At 36.6% G+C, this 18947-nt stretch overlaps 1 long non-coding RNA gene across 1 annotated transcript in view; it reads right to left on the bottom strand.

Annotated features, from left to right (window-relative positions):
- Positions 1–4442: 4442 nt before the first annotated feature.
- Positions 4443–18947, bottom strand: part of LOC118566118 — a 55599-nt gene continuing 41094 nt past the window's right edge. Inside the window, exons 5-6 of the long non-coding RNA XR_004932813.1 lie at positions 13140–13248; positions 4443–4517 (exon numbers count right to left, since the gene is read on the bottom strand). This is a non-coding gene — a long non-coding RNA (uncharacterized LOC118566118). The remainder of the gene's footprint in view (positions 4518–13139; positions 13249–18947) is intronic.

Raw genomic sequence — 18947 nt, 5'->3', positions numbered from 1 at the left:
CTTCGGCTGGTCTGCATGATTGGATCTGGTGTCTCTCATCCTTATTTTTTTCAATTCCATTTTCCTACATGCTTATCCCTGTTGGGTTGGCGAAGGGTGCTGATGTCTATCTCCAGCTGTGAATAGGCGAGAGGCGGGGTACACTCTGAACAGGTCACAACTCTATCGCAGGGCAACACAGAGACAAACAAGACAAACAAACATTCACGCACCTAAGGAGAATTTAGAGAGACCAATTAACCTAACAGTCATGTTACCCCACATGCCCATGAACCCCCACATGCACAGGAAGAACATGCAAACTCCATGCAGAAAGACCCAGGGCAAGCGTAGGACTTCTTGCTGCAAGGCAACAGCAGTAACCACTGTCCACTGTGCAGCCCTGCTGTAACCACAATAATTTAAATTGTTTTTCAGCCACAGAACTCACATAAAATTAGGGACATCCCAACATTTGTCATCATGTGTGTAATTACAATTTTTTTGAGCAGCAGCAGATCAGCATTAGGTTTTCTGAACACAAGTTGGTTTCAAATCTAGCCGTGTCCGATGCACGCTACAAATAATCCCAAAGCAACAAGTGCAAATATATTTTTAATTCATCTGAAAACAAACATTTAGCATCTTTCTTTTTGTTAATTCAATTTATTCACACTGGTACCCATAAACTTAGATGAAGATGAGAAAAAGATTAATGAATACATTCTAAGAAAATCTTGAGGAATATCAAGAATTATTAATATTGTTACCATAATTTGATGAGAAGAGGTAAAAACATGTTCTTCCACCCCAAGCAGTAAAATACATTTGGTAAAGCCAACTGGTAGAATTATATAAAAAGCCCAACAAACTGCAGAAAATCATTAAATTTAGGGTAGAGAGGTGTCCCTGTGTGACTCTACACAAGCAGCAGGTGTTTTTCGCATGAACATCAGGATGAATTTAAACATGATGAGATACAGCTTGCTCTGCGGTTGGCGAGGTGCTAGTTTCAGTCTATATGGGAGCTGCTTTAACTGTGAGAACATGAGCAGCACCTGGTTTTGGTCTGTTGGTTTGGTTCTTTTTTAAGATTTAAACTTCAACATGTCTGACGTTGTGGAAATAACCAGCAGCCATTTTCCTCTCAAAGCGTGAAACCACAAAAGTTTAAAGATATTTATAATATTGTGGTCATGAATAATTGACCATGAAGCATTGAAGAACATAGACATTGAAGATTACTTTTTTAATGACCCATTTTTAGATAGGACGCACTAGCTTTATTATTTGCAAAGCATTATTGAAGATAACTTTGTTCTGTTTAATTAATGAAACAGTACACCACACATACACTATCTGTTATTATGATTTTCTCCACTAGAGGGCCCAACCTCTCAGTGGCGGTCTCTCCAGACTGGGGAACAAATCAGTAACCAGTCAGATTAATCTAGATCTAAGCCTTTTTATGCAGCAGGTTAAAATTTAAAATAATTCACCACATGAATTAAACAGCATCCAATGTCACTTATTTACTGACGCTACAGTAGAAGCTGTCTGGATCAAAGGTAGTCTGAGCAGAAGCTTTATTCACAGTGCTGTATGTCACAGTGTCGGGGACCTAAAAGGAAATATTACAACAAAAATACAGAAACAATATGCTTAAAATAAGATTCAATATTTTTCAGAATTGTAACACATCCTGACTCAAATTAAGGTCCTTTCCTTAACATTTACTGTTTGTTCACAAACTGAGAATGTGACTAAGATTTAGCATTTTTCCTGTTTAATGTCTGTGCATATTTTAGTAGTTTACTTTGAATTACATGTAATTCAAGGTAAACTATTGCATGCTACTGTATAACACATACGTATATGAGATTTAAAGGCTTCTATAACATCACCAACACAGATTAATAAACTCACTCTGGTTTTTTTCTTGGTCTTTTTGGCCCGTTTGGTGTGGCTGATGGAGGTATAGGGGACCTCGTCCTCAGGATCAGTCTGCACACAGAATACAACAAAATAACTGCTCTAACATACTTGGGCTGATACTCACCATCCTACACATGCATTTAATTCAGTTTGACACAAGCTGGTTGTTACTGAAGCCCCTTCTTTAGTCAGCCGGACATGAAATAAAACAATTATTTTGGTTTATTCTAGCAATCTTCTTAAATTAGCCTAAATATGAGAATGTTCAGGACTTTAGATTGGTATAGTGTTCATTCATGAATATAAGCCTTGAATAATTTCTGGGATCAAATGACTCTCTGTAGCGATACAACGTGGTCCCAACTTGAAGGCAGATGAATGGATCATTTATTTTGTGAATTTCAGCACAAATATGAAATAAAATGCCACCAGTGTTATCATCAACATTGGCTTTTTTTGTTGGAGATAATACTTGTAGTGAGTTTCTTCTGGATTTAAAATCTAGTTGTTTTAATCTTTTCAGTTAATGTCCTGACTGTAGGCAAAGCTAAATCTTGGTAAGTAGTTGATTTCTTGTAGCTATTAAGCAAAACGATTAAAATTATAAATAAAAATAAATGCTTTCATCAAATTTATTAAAATTGTTAGTGTGCCAACCACAGGAGATATGGACCAGTCCTGTAGGTATAAATGATGGACGAATGCATCATTTCACAAAGGCTACTTTCTTTACTTACCAAAGTGAATATATATTACTTTAAAGAATATAATTTTTTTTCTACAATGGTAGAATAGATAAATAAATAAATGCATGTACTCACATTAAATGTTGGATTATTTCAAACTAAATTTCAGAGATGTTGCTACTGCAAAATAAAATAATTTATTTTTGAAGACTTTTTGATCAAATTTTTGATGTCTGTACATATTTTACAGACACTTAAATTAATATTTTCAAAATCCTTTCCTTCAAAAACACAGTTTTGATGCAAAGAAACAGTTTTTTTGTTTTTCAGAAATGTTTTACTGTCAATTAATGCCAAAAATCTCTCTTATCTGTTGAAATTATATAATTATTCAGTGGTTCACTCACTTTACTTTCCTCTGCCTTTCTTTTTTTATTTCCTGAAACAAACAAAAACAAAATAGGAGTTTAGTTCAGTTTTTAACTGCCAGAAAACTTCATTTCCATCTGTGCAGTGTGGTTTTCTAATGGTCACCATGTATTGACAGATTGATTGTGTGCGATATACAAATGTTTTATAAAAAATAACCAACTTAACATACTGACTTGTTTTGTTTTAAATAATTTAAACAAGGTTTACAATGACCCTGTTAAATTAATGCCAAATGAAAAGGTTTCCTCACCTCTAATTTTTCTCCATCCAATGATCACCAGAACAGTCACTATGATCGCTGCGGAACCGACGATGTACAACCAAGACCAACCTGACAGAAGAAATATTATTTATGAACAATCTATGATCAACAGAAAGGCTGAAACATATCAGTAAGATTAAAGCTCTAAACTTTAGAACCGATAGATTCAGTCTCTACGTTGGGATTTTGGGAAATCGTTGATGCTTGTAGATGGACTTATTCTCGTGGAGGTCCATTTGTTTGATGGTTCTGCTGTTGTTGCTGATGTAGTTGTTGCTAGTTGTGTTATTGTTGTCTTTGTTGTCTTTGTTGGTGACCTTCTTGTTGATTTAGTTGTAGGTGGTTGTGTGGTGGTGATTGTTTTTATTGTGGCCTGTTTTGTTGTTGTTGATGTTGAATCTTTAAGGGAATTCAACAGAATAAAAAATAATGTTAACACTTAACCATTAGATAAGGAACCACAGTTCATGAAAATGTTCTCACCTGTTCTCCCATCAGAGGACTGAAGCCTGAAGTCAAACATCTGCTCTTTCTTAGTAAACCTATGTGTCACTTTACACTTTAGGACTGGAGGAAGGTTTGACTCTGAGTTATGGACAGATGCTGGAAACGTCACAGTAGCAGAGCAGGACTGTCCTGATTTCTCCTGGTCTGAAAACTTTTCCTTTGTTCCCTCCTTCAGCCACTCCACTGTGTTTCTACAGTAGCCATATTCCATCACAGAGCAGATTAAGAGGATTTTATCTTTCTGGTTTTGTTGAACCACTGATGAAGATGGAGATATGAGACAAAAGCAGGAAAAGGAAGATTAGTTATATTGTTTTTATGTTTCTGATCATATCTCAGTTTATTGTTAGATGGTTGGTTCTGACCAGTGTGATGATATAAATACTCACTGTTAACAACAGACAGATAAATGAAAGAGTCTGGTCCATATTGTTGTCCGTTTATAAACTGTCTGCAGATGTAAAAACCAGCATCCTCCACTGAGACCTTCTTTATAATCAGAGAACAGTCTGCTGTAACACTCAGTCTGTCTGATTTAGCTGCTGTATCTTGGTGAATCTGTCCAGTTTCAAACAGTGTTACTGTTTGGCTGTTACTACTGAATATCCAGGTGATGCTTTCATAGTAATTCCTGGTATAAATCACATTTCCACAAGACAAAGTGACTTCATCACCAACTCTGACTGTCAAGTACAGACCTTGTCCAGCTGCTGCTGCTGAGAGAAAGAGGACAGAAAAAATAAAAATATAAATAAAATATTGACTCTTCTGTTCCGTGAGTGTAGTGCTTTTAAATAGTGGGGTGTAATAGAAGTTTATTAATATTAAAGGTTCATATTTTTTTTGCCATATCAGGTTCAATGCTGGTTAAAAGTTGACTACAGGTACGAGTCGGGCTAAAAGCGGTTTATATTGTTAATATTATATTGTTACAAAGGTCTGGCAATGTTCAAAAAGTCTAGTTGTTAGAAACCATTGCAATGTATAAACGTTTCCAAAGAGTTAAAAAATGTTTTACCAATTATTTTGGAATGGAGGAATTTTTACCTCTGATAGAAAACATTTGAGAATCACTGCCTTAGTGTGAGGATCATTTTAGACATTCATCTGCTGCTAAGTCTCTAGAAACATGATTGTCTCAGGAAAGATAATATATTTAGTTCTTACCTGTTAGCTGAAACATCAGTATCAGAAATAAAGATGTTTGTCTCTTTCTAGCAGGGATCATTGTTCCTCTCCGTCTCTCTGGCTGACAAGTTCACAAATGATTCAGAGTCTAAAGAGGAAACAGATGAATATATGAGGGGCTGTGTGGTTTGAGAGGTGTTACCTCCTCATCATGACTTCACTTTGTATCACATCCATTTATTTATTATTTGGTATTTCTAAATTAAAATAAAACATGAAAACTTATCATCCACTTTTTAACTTATCCCATGGCAACTCTCAATTCAAATGCCTTTCTTCTCCAGTTTTGTAGTTTTGCTTACATATTTATTTAACATCCCTAACAACAACTCTTCGACTCTATGACTTTTATATCTGTGGTCAGTGAGCTGTTAGTGTCATTCAGCAGCCAAAGCTTTAGATAGAAGCTGTTTCTCTGATGGCTTCTTCTTCCTTTGTTTTAAAACTAAGTCATTGTGCAGAAAAGGTCAATCTTTGATATAAAACAACACATCTGTGACTTTCTCTCAAAGGTAACTAAAGGATCTGCCTCCCATTCTACTTTTAGAGACTCTAGGAACCACCAGCAGACCTGCAGTCTGAGAGCGAAGTGCTCTGTTAGGAACATACGGGGTAATCAGAGCTCTGATATATGATGGAGCTTGATTATTAAGGGCTTTATACGTTAGAAGAAGAATTTTAAATTCTATTCTTGATTTAACAGGAAGCCAATGAAGGGAAGCTAAAATTGGAGAAATATGATCCCTCTTGTTGATTTTCATCAGAATTTCTGCTGCAGCATTTTGGATCAGCTGAAGACTTTGAACTGCACTTTGTGGACTTCCTGATAGTAAAGAATTACAATAGTCCAGCCTTGAAGTAACAAATGCATGGACTAGTTTTTCAGCGTCACCCCTGGACAAAATATTTCTAATTTTGGCGATATTCCACTGGTGAAAAGAGGAAAACCTGGAAACCTGTTTAATATGGGATTTTAATGACATGTAGTGGTCAGATTTTTTTTACTTTATTACCAGAGGCCAATTTAATGCCATCCAGATTAAATGATTAAGAAGTTTATTTTTTTAGGACTGTGGTCTAAAGATGATATATTCTGTCTTGTCAGAATTTAAAAGCAGAAAAATGAATGCCATCCAGGTTTGATGTGACAAACCTGGATGCCTGTCGAGGGAATTGAATGGATTCATCAGGATGCATGGATAATTATTTTAAACATAAACATTTATCCATAAATCTAGAAAGTTTACTTTCAATGTGATACAATTCTTAGAAATAACCAAAAATGTATTTTTAACACAGCATGGTACCACTAACACTGGGCTAGTTAGAAAAAGGAGTCTGTTTTCCTTATTTGTCATTTTGTCACTGATGCAACTTTTTGTCAGCAAATTAACAAGATATATAAGGAAATAATGACAGTGGGTGTTAATAGTTTTAAAGTTTGTTTTTATTAACCCTTCTTGCTAAAACCAGCAAAGAAAAAGAAAATGGGAGGAGTGTAAAAATTAATATGTGGAAAGAAAAATTCTTCTGGATTTACTGTAAGATATCATGTAAACCAACAAAAAGAAGCCAGTTCACTAATGTTTTTTCTAACACATCTTTTTCTCAGATTAACAAGATTAAAAATTAATCATATTTTAAACATTTGCTTAATTGACCTCCCTAGCCAAAACCAACAAACAAAAAGAGACATATAATGAAAAGAGTTTATACATAAGTATATAATAAAATAATGTCCTCTTGAAGAATGAAAACCAGCTAACGAGAAAATTATAATAGTTATACAATTATGCTTGATGCTTCAACATGATCTAAACTACATGATCTAATCTCCATCAGTCATATCAGAGTAATAGCAGACAGGTGTGTTGTCTGCTGCAGGTCAGCCACGTCCTCCAGCAGGGATCCTCTGGTCAGAGACTTTATAGAGAAACCAGAAGCAAACCAACACACCAGGGTGATGAAAACTGGAGCTTCATACTGTCTCTCACATCTGTTATTATATCAGTCTCTCATTTGTCCTGTTTTAATCTGACAAGCTTTTTAGTACCGGTTACATAAACAGTTATATCTAGTTCATCCTATGTAAAAAAATACCTAGAGAAAATAATGGAAAAAAGGTCAAAATCTTGTGGGGTAATGAGATGTCCTCATGAGACCATAAACAACTTGTTTTTTTTTTCTAATGAACATTACGAACCTATTGACCTTAAAGATGATGAGATGCAGCATGGTCTGTGGTTGGTGAGGTGATGGTTTCTGTTTATATCGCAGCTGGTTTAACTGTGGGAATGTGAGCAGCTCTGGGTTCTTGTCTGCATGTCGGTTTCTTTTTTAAGATTTAAACTTCAACATGTCTTACGTTATTGAAATATATTCAGCAGCCATTTTAAAGTGTGAAACCACAAAACTTTATAGATATTTATACCATTGTCGTCATGCATATTGTACAATGAAGCATAGAAGAACATTGACATTGGACATTATCCTAATAAGCCAGTTTTACATCTATTGCTTAAGCCTTCAATTTTATTTGAACAGCATAAGTAAAAAAAATATTGAAAAAGTACATCACATACATACAGGGTCTGTATTTTAGGCCTCACTGCTCAGTGGTGGTATTTCCAGACTGATTCTCTGGAAAACTATATGTAAGTAGTCAGATTAATCTAGATTAAAGTCCTTTTCATACTGCTTGTTTACAATGAAAATAATTCACCTGATTTATAAAACATATAATTTATTAAACACCTGATTTAAAAAACATCTAAACATCTAATGTCATGTATTTACTGATGCTTCAGTAGAGGCTGTCTGGATCAATGGTAGCCTGAGCAGAAGCTTTATTCACAGAGCTGTATGTCACAGTTTCGGGGACCTAAAAAGAAACATTACAACAAAAATAAAGAAACTTTATGTGCAAAAAAAGAGTCAATATTTGTCAGAGTTTCAACACATCCTTTTTTATATAAAGATTCTTTGCAAATTTGCTGTTAGTTCATGAACATAGATTCTCATAATTCAGTGCTTTAATTGTAATTTTTTTGCCAATTTCTTGCCTCTTTCTCACGTATAAAGTCATTAATAATTAAGCTCCATCATATATCAGAGCTCTAATTACCCCATATGTTCCTAACAGAGCACTTCGCTCTCAGACTGCAGGTCTGTTGGTGGTTCCTAGAGTCTCTAAAAGTAGAATGGGAGGCAGATCCTTTAGCTATCAGGCTCCTCTCCTGTGGAACCAACTCCCAGTTTTGGTCCGTGAGGCAGACACCCCGTCTACTTTTAAGACTAATCTTAAAACTTTCATTTTTGACAAAGCTTATAGTTAGAGTGGCTCATGTTACCCTGAGCTACCTCTATAGTTATGCTGATATAGGCTTAGGCTGCTGGAGGACATCAAGGTCTATTTCTCTCACTCTGCTTAGTTCTCCTACTGTTCTCCAATTTGCATTGCTTGTCGTCATTTCAGCTTTTAACTTTATGTTTCTGTCTTTTTTGGCATTCTGTTAGCTGTGACATCATCCAGAGAAGACAGATCATCCGCCAATACTGTCTAATGTAGAACAGATTACTGGATCAATGTGTGCTTCTGTGCTTTTTGTCTCTCTTGTTGTGTATTTGATCTGTCTTCTGTAACCCCCAGTCGGTCGAGGCAGATGACCGTTCATACTGAGCCCGGTTCTGCTGGTGTTTTTTCTTTCCACTGTCGCTTCATGCTTGCTCAGTATGAGGGATTGCTGCAAAGCCATGGACAATGCAGACGACTCTCCCTGTAGTTCTACGCTTCTCCAGGAGTGAATGCTGCTTGTCGGGACTTTGAAGCAATCAACTGGTTCCCTTATATAGGAAATTGTTGACCAATCTGTATAATCTGATTGATTTTGCCTTTGTAAAGTGCCTCGAGATGACATGTTTCATGAATTGGCGCTATATAAATAAAAAATTGAATGTTTGGTATCAGGGATTGCTGCAGACTCAATGATACCATGCATGATACCATGCAAGTCAGAATCCAAAGCTGCTCCTTGTGAATGCGGCAAGTCAATGATTTGATGCAATTTGCAGAGTTGTCTTATATAGAAAAAACAACTTTTAACCAATTTGAATAATAAGAGGAACAAGACAGAACTGTTTGAATAACTGTTTGATAACTAGGATCAATTTGTCACGTATGTAATTTATCAACCCAGTCTCGCTGAAAAACCTGTAATATCAATGGTGGTCCACAGGGGGAAATGTAGTATTGGCACAATTTAGCTCCTTAATATGTTTCAGTCAGTGGATGGAAAAATACAGCTTGGCTCCTAGAAGTCACTTCTCACCTAGGATGTGTGATCAGAGATAAAAGGGTCTGCTCATCTGCTCCAATCTCCCCTAGATGCTCCTTCGTCTGGGACATTACTTGCATATTTACTGTGCAGAATTGGAAATGTTCAGACTGTGAGTTGTTTTTTTTGTTAAGACTCACGGCTAAACTGCAGCCTGGTTTAGCAAGGTGCCATAGCTGGGAGCCAGTCAGAATCAGAGTGAGAGTCGGGGCAGATCAGGGCTGAAGGCTGCAATGGGCTGTGGGTGCGATTATTTTAAATCCCTGATCTGATTCTCAAAGAAATGCTGGAACTTGATCAATTCACCGTTTCCTTTTATTTAATAAGTAACTGGGGAATCAGTTATCATTATTTCCCACAACACAGTCCTACGTTTTATTCGGCTGATTCAGCTACATTGGCTTGCAGCCAGATCAAAGTTTCCCCCAGTGAAAAAACAACAACAATATGGCTGCCGTTCCCCGTACTTTATGTGGAAAAGTCAATATTTAAAGAAAACAACTGCGTTTATGTGCATTTTGATTACATTTCTTGCAAACAGTATGCATAATATTTTCATAATCATTCAATGAAGGTAGGCATTCATTCATTTGTTAGTTTCATCTTAGATTTTAGTGCATTTTCAGAAAGACGTGACATGGTTAATTTACCCACTGTTGCTAGGGTCGTTGCTAAGGATGCATGCTATACATAACCGACTGGCACAGACGTAAACATAAACGTAGGACTGAAACATATTGAGGAGTCAAACTGTGAAAATGTCACGTTACTATGTTGTTTTATTTTCTTTGAAAATTGCTTTAAGAAGACATTTGTTATACTTGTTGTTATATATAAAAATAAGTAGAATTGATCCGAATATATCTTGGAATGAGTTTTGAAGGAAACGTTTCTTCTATAACATCACCAGCATGGCAGAATAACCCTCTCTTCTCAGGGACTGTTTGTTTGTACAATCATCCATACTGCACAGTTTTCTTACATTTTTCTTTAAATTGGTTGATGTCTTTCTTCTATTATAACTTGAATATTACATTTTTCCTGCATTTACCATATTATCTGTTCATTATGGCTCAGTATTTTTGTCCTTTCTGATAAGTTATTTCTCTTTTGCTTTACAGCTTAATTTTAAAATGAGTTTATTATTCACAATATTTAATCTAGTGTGTCTAGATTAAAACTTACTTTAAAACACATTTGCTGGATTTATTTCATTAACTTTGTTTGGGATTTCACCGTTTGCATCATCTGTAATATTCCTTAAAATAATTATTTCGAAAAGCGGATTTCTTTTAAACTCATTGAGTAAATGTACTCATATCAAAGTTGGATTTTTCTAGAATTGTTGGAGATTAGACTACTACAGAAATGTTTTAATTTTAAAGATTTTTTTGCAAGTCTTTACCAGGGGTGCCAGTAAGAGTGGAGGACATAAAAACTGTGAAATTAATAGATAATACGGCATTAACTCAAAAACAAAATTTTATTTTAAGGGATTTATTTTACTTAGGGCTGGTCAACGATTAAAAATTTTAATCGCGATAAATCGCATAATTTGCCCGATTAATCATGATTAATCGCATTGTATGCGCAAACTCCAAGAATGAATTCAAAAGTAGTGTAAAGAGCACTTTTATTTTAATGTTCTGCTGCCATATGAACAAAAGTGTTGTAACATTTGTAGCACTTATTTTATACTGGATATTTTCAACCCATCTATTGAATTTAGTGCACTAGTTGATCTTTTCTTCATAAGAGAACAGCAAGCACTGCAGACAAAATATGGCCTTTTTTGACCTGCTGTATATTAGCCAGTCACTAAGCTTGATGTATCATGAAACTGTTGACCTTTTGGGTTTTGTGGTTTTTATTTTATTATTACAATTAAATAATAATAATAATAATAATAATAATAATAATAATAATAATAATAATAACAACAATGTTATGTTCAGTGTTTTTTCGCTAATCCACCTCTTATATATTTCAATCCTTATGTAATTTTGTCTGTGTTGTGTGCACCTGCCTGTTGCTTTAATCCTATAAATTTCCCCGTCGTGGGATAAAAAAAGGATTAGCTAATGTTATCTTATCTTAAATGATACTTTTTAATATATGTACTGGGTTCTTTCAAGGTCTTAATTACATTTTCTGTGTGGGCTCCAGTAACATATGATAGATAATATCTACTTTGAAAGTTAACATGAACTGCTGCTGAAGATGACCACTGATCTACCTGGATGTTCCATGGAGGACTGAAACGCCTCAGAGACGTCTGTCTGTGGGTCTGTCGGGGCAATGACAGAAGTTTCGTCTCCTCTCTCCGTTTCTGTGGCTCGACGTTTTCATGTTTTTTCACGTGCTTAGATAAATTTGTTGTGTTTCCACTGAAATGAACCGGCTTTTTACAAAACATACAGCTTGATTTCATTTATGGTATTAAAATAAAGCCAAACGGTGCTACTTCCCCTGTTCGTGTTTTTCCGCTGCTGCGGTCTCTCTCAGCTGTTTGTGTGTTAAGTTTGTGTGAGAGCTGAGTGGGCGGGCCAGGCTGAGCCTGCGTGCTGATTGGCTGGCGCCGCTGAGCCATGTACGAGAGGGGAGGGGGAGCGGGAGAGTGCTGCCGTGAGACAGGGCGCTGCAGTCAGCGCGCCTGCTGACTGACACTGACTGAAAGCATGTGAGCAACATGTGTTAATGCGCGATAAAATAAATATCGCCGTTAATAGTCTAATGAATTAACGCGAAATTAACGCGTTAACTTGCCCAGCCCTAATTTTACTCTTTATAAATATCAACTAAACTCTGACTTTCCAGTTGAAACAACTATGTAATTATTCAGTGATTCACTCACTTGACTTTATTCTTCTTTTGTTGATTTATTTCCTGAAAAGAAGCAGATTTAGGTTCAGTTTTATGCTGTGAAAACTTCATTCCTGTCTGTTTTCTAATGTTCATCGTTTACAAGAATAATGATCTGTGTTGGTGTGTATGTTTAGACCTAACCACAGAGCAGATTAAGAGGATTTTATCTTTCTGGTTTTGTTTAACCACTGATGAAGATGGAGATATGAGACAAAAGCAGGAAAAGAAAGTTAGGTATATTGTTTTTATGTTTCTGATCATGTCTCAGTTTGTTATTGGATGATTGGTTCTGATCAGTGTGATGATATAAACACTCACTGTTAACAACAGACAGATAAATGTAAGATTCTGGCCCTAGATGTTGTTGTCCATTTATAACCTGCCTGCAGATGTAAAGACCAGCATCCTCCACTGAGACCTTCTTTATAACCAGAGAACAGTCTGCTGTAACACTCAGTCTGTCTGATTTAGCTGCTGCATCTTGGTGAATCTGTCCAGTTTCAAACAGTGTCAAAGCTGGTGCTTTGTTCTTATAGCCTAATATCCAGGTGGTGCTTTCACAGTAATTCCTGGTATAAATCACATTTCCACAAGACAAAGTGACTTCATCACCAACTCTGACTGTCAAGTATGTTTTTTTTCCAACTGCTGCTGCTGAGAGAAAGAAAGAGGACAGAAAAATAAACTAACTTTGTTGACTTCACTGTTCACTTAGCGTGAGGATCATTTTAGACATTCACCTGCTGACAAGTCACTAGAAACATGGCTGTATCAGATAAGAAAATATATATAGTTTTAGTTTTTAAGTTAGTTTCAATGTTGTTCTCTGTTTCTCAACTATTTGTTACATGAGCGGATGAATTTCTGCATTGCAAGATTAATAAAGTTCTATCTTATCATAATAAAGAAACAGCTTCCTTCATTTGCTAAAATTGGTATACATGTTCTTACCTGTTAGGTGAAACATCAGTATCAGAAATAAAGATGTTTGTCTCTTTCTAGCAGTGATCATTGTTCCTCTCCGTCTCTCTGGCTGACAAGTTCACAAATGATTCAGAGTCTAAAGAGGAAACAGATGAATATATGAGGGGCTGTGTGGTTTGAGAGGTGTTACCTCCTCAGCATGTCTCTCTGTATCACATCCACTATTTGTTGTTTGTTCTCAATAACATGTTGCTGGCCATTAGTAAAGGGTTCTTGTTTTAATCATGTTGATTAAAAATTATAATTTAAAGACACTTTATAGAAAATATAAATGCTCATGATGGGGGGGGGGGTGGTGCCTGTCTTTGGGGCGAGAAGCGGGTTACACTTTACACAGAGTCATACAAGACAAACAATCACTGATAAGGTAAGGGAAATTTAGTGAGAACCAGCTAAATGTGTCCTCAAGGCTCTTCAACCTGCATAATAGGTTTCCCTGCTTCAGCACATCTGATTTCCCCGATACCTGGTTAACAGGCTGTTGCTGACCTACAAACCTCTGAATCACATGTTTTAAAGCAGACATACCACTAAAACATTCAGGGCAGTGTGCCTTGAGGACTATAGGTTTGAAAAACATTTTAACATATGTATTTGACCCCTGCTGTTCCCTCACTCTCCTTCATTTACAACGTGTGTGAATAAATAAATGGTACCATTCACCATTTGTATTAGTGTGATCTACACCTGCCCTCATTCTCCTTTGCAGCAGTTCAGTTAGCCAGACTATTTTCAGCTGTCCACACTCCTTTATATTCTGAAGCTCCACAGGGCTGACTGAGGCGCTGTGTGGTTTGTGAGGTGTTACCGCCTCCTCATGACTTCACTCTCTGTCCCACATCAGCCCTTTATTATTTGTTCTTTATAAATGAAAAAGCATAACAACTTAACATCATCCAATTAAAATTCTCCATGCAACTATTTTTGTTTTTGTCATGATTTGTCTTGGATGAACCCAGAACACACACACACACACACACACACACACACACACACACACACACACACACACACACACACACACACACACACACACACACACACACACACACACACACACACACACACACACAGAGCTGGTTTTCAGAGTTTATTGAAGCAGCAGGAAGTGGACGATGAAAGCCAGAGTTAGTGATGGGTCGATGAGGCGTCATGAACCGTTTCGACACATTGCCAAACTGTATTGATACTGTGCCGATACTGTGTCACTGAATACTGACACCTGCTGGACCTTAAAAATCCCTACAGGCAACCTAGTTGACAGAGTTAACTGACACTGATTTGATGACCAAGTATACACAATACAATTTAAATCATTGTATGTTGCATTGTATTATATTATATTTTCATTTGAATTAAACATATATTTGATTTTTTTACACAGTCAATAAATAATGTGAACTTGTATCATAATATAATAACCTCTAAGTAAACATTTTGTGAACGAGGATGCTTGTGGACTTGCTTTTTTATTTATTTTTTTTACAAATCTTCTGCTGCCATGTCCTTTCAATGCCCCCCCCCCCCCCCCCCCCCCCCCACACACACACACACACACACACGCCGTTTTAACATAAAGTCGGTTTCGTCTGACTATCCGTAATTACATTCCAGATATCTTAAAATGCATTTTGACTAGACAAAACTACATTTTGACTATCCGGAATGGTAATTTAAGATATCTTTATTTACATTCTGACTAGGAAGAATAATAATTCAAGATATCTTCAATTACATTTTGACTAGTCAAAATTCCTTTCAAGATCTCAAATTACGTCACCGGATTCGTCATTGAAAGCGTTACACATCCGTAGTTGTAATTTAAGATATCTCAAACGTAATTATGACTAGTCAGAATTACAATTTAAGATATCTGAAATAAGACATTGCCTGTAAGCCCCTCATTGGCTGTAAACTGTCCAAAGCTGCCTGAACATTCAATAGCGCTGGCTGTTTTCGACATAATTGTAAGAAAATACCACAATATAGAAAGAGCTTTTTCAGTATGGGATTTGCAGAGAGGGCGAAAATAGTATACTTGAAGAATGCTTAAGAAATTTGCAAAGAATTTCGGATTTACTTGCTGCCGACACACACAATGCACTGAAAAACGGCTAGCTGAAAGCGCTACTATCGACTCATGTCCAAGCTGGAAATAAGGAATATTCCTCAGCCCGGGCCAGTTCAGTTAATAACCAGATGCGGTTTTTATTACAACTACGGATGTGTGACGCTTTCAGTGACGAATCCGGTGACGTAATTTGAGATATCTTGAAAGGAATTTTGACTAGTCAAAATGTAATAGAAGATATCTTGAATTATTATTATTCCTAGTCAGAATGTAAATAAAGATATCTTAAATTACCATTCCGGATAGTCAAAATGTAGTTTTGTCTAGTCAAAATGCATTTTAAGATATCTGGAATGTAATTCCAGATATCTTAAAATGCCGGGAACGCCTTTGGATTCCTCCTGAGGAGCTGGCCCAAGTGGCTGGGGAGAGGGACGTCTGGGCCTCCCTACTGAAGCTGCTACCCCCGCGACCCGACCCCGGATAAGCGGAAGAAGACGGACGGACGGACGGACGGACGGACGGACGGAATGTAATTACGGATTGTCAGATGAAACCGAATTTATGTTAAAACGGCTTGCCATACATTTCGCCTATCCAAAAATACATTTAAGATATCTTGAATTATGGTGGCATTTGAGATATCTTTAATTAGAATTATGACTAGTGAAAACTAAATTTAAGATCTCTTGAAATTTTGACTAGTCGTAATTTAATTGTAGATATCTGAAATTGGTAATTCAGATAGTCAGTAATTCATTCGAGATATCTTGAATTGACGTTTCCATACAACTCAATGGAAAATCTGATGTCATTTCGACTAGTCAGAATGTAATTAGAGATATCTTAAATTGCTAAAACGATAGCTCGATGCAGACGCCCACGGTAAAGTCCACTTGCTTCTCGCTTCAAAGTATCCATGTATTTTTGCCTGTTTTTTCCCTGCCATTCACTATATGCACGCGAGAAAGCAACAACAAAAAAACGCGTGTTAACGTCAAATAAACATGCAAACATATCATGTTTTTTTAAGAAGACAAACTTTTTGCTACTGGTTAAACAATTCAATACCATATCTGTCTAGTTAATGGTATATCAAAATACATTAAGTAAAGAATAGGGGTCAAGAGATCTCCCTGTGAGACTATACACAACTGGCAGGTTTTGCTTTTTGCATGAGCTTTAGGCAAGGCAAGGCAAGGCAAATTTATTTATATAGCACAATTCAGTACAAAGACAATGCAAAGTGCTTTACATGATTAAAATATAGCATTTATAAATTTTACTTTAGCGACCCTGAGAACCAGAAACTATCACATCACCAACCACAAAAAACATGCTGTTTATATCGGAGCTGGTTTAATCGTGGGAACCTGAACAGCACTGGGTTTTAGTCTGTTGGTTAGTTTCTATTTTAAGATATAAACTTCAACTTGTCTGATGTTGTTGAAACATTCAGCAGCCATTCTGTTCTTCAAGCATGAAACCAAAAAATTTACATACATTTATTGCATTGCAGTCATCCATAATTAACAATAAAGCAAAGGAGATCATAGATATTGGACATTATCTCACATAAACAATTTTTTAGATATTGTGCAAAACCATACATTTTATTTAAAAAGCATTATAAAAAAAAAAAAACTTTATCGCTATGAGTATTTATTCATTCATTGCTGAATGAATGAATACTTCCAGAGTTCTGCCCAATTTGAGCCTGAGGTTATAGTTTGGGTTTTGTTTAGTTTGAGACTTTTCTTCATTTAATCCGTCACTCCTCTGTCACCAACCGATAACCAATCAGTTCAGTTCACCTCTAATCACCACCCTTCCTTAGTTCAGTTTCACCTGTTGCAGTTAATTACCTTTTAACTCTGATCACCTGTTCATCCACCTACTTAAACACGTCTCAGTCTACTCTTCTCTGACAGATTATTTCGACCCATTCAGTGAGTCTACTCCAGCGTTTTCTATCTGCCTGCCTACCTGTGATCTGAACCGATTATATCTCCTGATTATCTGAGCCTGCCTGATCCCTGTAGTACCTGATTGCCTGCCCTGTTACCTGACCTGTTTTCTGTCCCTGGATTCTCTGAGCCTGCCTTGTCCTTGTTTGCCTGCCTGTTACCGGACCTGTATCTGTGCCCTGATTCTGCACTCAGATTCTGATTAGGACTGTTTTGGATTTCTGATCTACCGGCTCTGATTCTGGACTGCTCTCGGATTTTGAACTCTTATAATCCCATCCAATCCTCCTGTCAGACTCTGTCATCCCATTTTTGGCTCGGTGCTTCCTTTGCTTCTTCCTACACACTACCTCCCTATTACACAACCTTATGTTGTCTGACTGAATACTGGGTCCCCAGTTTCTGTTCATTACAGGAGCGGTAACGTTCTTCCAAGCGGAGCAGATTACTTTTAACACACCACACACTGCAGGAATGTCTCTGAAGATTATTTTAATAGGGGTCCTGATAGTCAGGGCCTGTAGGAAGGGGAAGATCAGGGTAACAATTTGGCTAACTATCCTGCCGTGTGAACCCGACATTAGGCTATTTAGAGGTGTCATTATGTTATCTCTTGTTTTTCTAATTTCGAAGAACGGCATGGAGCAGACGACCTGTTGGACACATTTTCTTTACATCACAATGAAACAGAATACATGGCTACCGACTAAAACTACATTTATTCTGATCAAACAAAAATCTGAAGTCTAATTTTAAAATGCTTCTGCTGGATTTACTTAATAAGAGTTGTTGGGGTTTCACTATCTGCATCATCTGTAATATTCCTTATAATATTTATTTCTAAAAGTGGATTTTTTAACTCACTGAATAAATGTACTCCGTTAAAGTTGGGTTGTTCTAAAATTAAGCTACTACAGTGATCAATTAATCTTTGAGTCTTTATCAGGTGTGCAGGCTGCACAGTGGTGCAGTGGGTAGCGCTATGGCCTTGCAGTAAGAACAAAAATTATTTATCATGATATTTTACCTTATTACAGAAAACGAAAGCCAAAGTTTTTTAAGCTATTTAGATGTAAAGTGACAAATTGCTACATTAAAGACATGGAAGTGTTTACCTTCAGCCACGAGTCCTCCGATGGGATCAAGTTAGATTTATGGTGTATAATCCTGTCAAACTCATACAAGATTTGTTTATTTGGGATTTGGCCTTTAGATTGATATTTCAATAATACTCTCCAGGTACTCTGGCTTCCTCCCACAGTCCAAAAACATGACTGTTAGGTTCATTGGCCTCTTTAAATTCTTCTTAGGTGTGAGTGTATGTGTGAATGGTTGTTTGTCCTGTTTGTCTCTGTGTTGCCCTGCAAAAGACTGGCGACCTGTCCAGGGTGTACCCTGCCTCTCGTCCAGTGAACGCTGGAGACAGGCACCAGGACCCCTCATGATCCAAACAGGGAAAAGCGTGACGGAAAATGGATGGATGGATGGATATCAGGTGTGCCATTAAGAATGGAGGGCTCTACAACTCTGGAATTAATAGATAATAAGGTATTCTCTCAAAAATATTACCCATACAAGCATTTCTTTTTGGGGATATGTTTTACACTTTACAAAGTTGTTGAAATGACAATGTGATAATTCAGTGATTTACTTGACTTTCTTCTTCCTCTGTTGATGGATTTCCTAAAAAGAAACAGATGATTTAAGTTCAGTTTTTATGATGTGAAAACTTAATTC

The sequence above is a fragment of the Fundulus heteroclitus genome, chromosome 15, assembly GCF_011125445.2.
Source record: "Fundulus heteroclitus isolate FHET01 chromosome 15, MU-UCD_Fhet_4.1, whole genome shotgun sequence".
In the NCBI taxonomy this organism is placed as follows: domain Eukaryota; kingdom Metazoa; phylum Chordata; class Actinopteri; order Cyprinodontiformes; family Fundulidae; genus Fundulus; species Fundulus heteroclitus.
This window is presented reverse-complemented; position numbering and strand designations above follow the sequence as displayed.